Here is a 1,660-nt window from a genome sequence, read left to right as displayed (position 1 = left end):
TGAGTGAATTCTCCATCTGTCTTTCTTTCCTCCTCTCTTGAGTGGATTCTCCACCTGTTTTTCTCTCTTTTTCTTTTGTTGACGATGCCACTACCTCCTCGTGTACTTCGTAGTCAGCAACAGACTCATCCATGCTTCACCACCACCTCTTCTTCTTTCTCTTGTTCTTCTCTCTCTCCCGGTGAGACTACATGGCGCCGACGCGCAGCCGGATCACTTCGTGGCATACATTGGGGAAGTCGACCGGACTGCCGGACGTACGAGTGAAAGTACGAGCATAACAGTCGCGAGGTGTTGATAGCAACCGGTACAACAAAGTCTGAAGATTCAGAGTTTACTGTTTGCTGCACTTCGAGAAAGAAACAGTATTTTTTGGCAGTTTGGCGTGGATTCGGTGGCGGCAAGCCAAGAGCGGGAACGTTTCGGCGAAGAAGCCCCGCTATTTGGAACGTTTACAGCAGGCGACGCCCCTACGGAACAGCAACTGCCTCTGTTTTCCCTGCCTTTAGGCAATTCCGTCATTTGGGGTATCGGCGCCAGATTGGGCCACAAGCTCCATCCACTCGATAGGTGTGCCAGCCGTCGTTCTGAGGGTGCGTGCTGACCGGCGGGTTCTCCGCTCCTGCGGCAACTGTAGCTTTTGAGGTCGGTTCAACGCTTTTCTTTTGAAGGGAGACAGTGTAGGTGATACGCTCTAGCGGTCGGCTGCCGACGTTGTCCGTTTCAAGGAAAGTACAGGTGAAGCACCCAGTCATTCTTTCTTGAAGAACAGTCTTGATGCGGCGCGCACCTCCCAGTCGGTTGTCTATTTGAGTGCACCTGCAGAACGTCCTTATGTCGCGGCGATGAATAAGTGGCCGTCGGAGAGTCTTCACATCCGGGTTGCATGACGCCCACGCCGCCAACAGAGTGGGTATTCGTTGTAGAACAACAAAGCTTGGTTGCTGAATCTATTTTCAGCTACGGCGCGGTAGAGGTGAAGCAATTTCTGTTTCACCCCCACTGAAGCTGCGGTTGCATACAGTTGCAGGGCGCAACAAACTCCCCTCCATATCCCAGAGATCCTGCTGAAGAAACAGAGGGAGTCTCTTTCCGGAGCCTTGGGCACGATGCTTCGAAGGGATCTTGCGCTAAGTGTACCGCAGCCCCACTCAGTACCCTGCCTCAGAACACTAGCTTAGTCTAGTGCGTCAGTGCGGTCGGGTTGACAACGGTCCCGCGTTTCTGACAGCATGTGCGATACTTTGGGTGAACCGACCCGATGCCGGCCAGAAGGACAGAATGATGTTTGCTAAGTACTGCCGTCTACAGGTACAGTTTGCTATGATGGCCGTGGTAGTAGGCGCCGTCCTACGCGGAGACTCCTCGGACTAAAAACGGCACGGCGGAAGCGCAACCTCCTAACAAGGAACCACAAACACGGCGACAAACCTCGGCCCCAGGGCGACCTTTCGCCTGGCATTCCAGCCAGTCGTCAAAGGCCGTGATGCTGGGCAGAAGTATCTCCTTTCTTTTCACTAGCAGTCTAACAGTAATCTCAATAGTAGGGCAAACTCCCACTTTCTGTAGGGACGCGGTTTCTGCCTTAGTTGGCATGCACGAGCTAGCCGCATGTGTACACTCGTCGGGGAATGAGACCCAGGTCTCCAGCCTGTCTACC

This window comes from Cystoisospora suis (genome assembly GCF_002600585.1).
Source record: "Cystoisospora suis strain Wien I chromosome Unknown contig_1744, whole genome shotgun sequence".
NCBI classification, from domain to species: Eukaryota; Apicomplexa; class Conoidasida; order Eucoccidiorida; family Sarcocystidae; genus Cystoisospora; species Cystoisospora suis.
Note: the sequence above shows the minus strand (reverse complement) of the source record.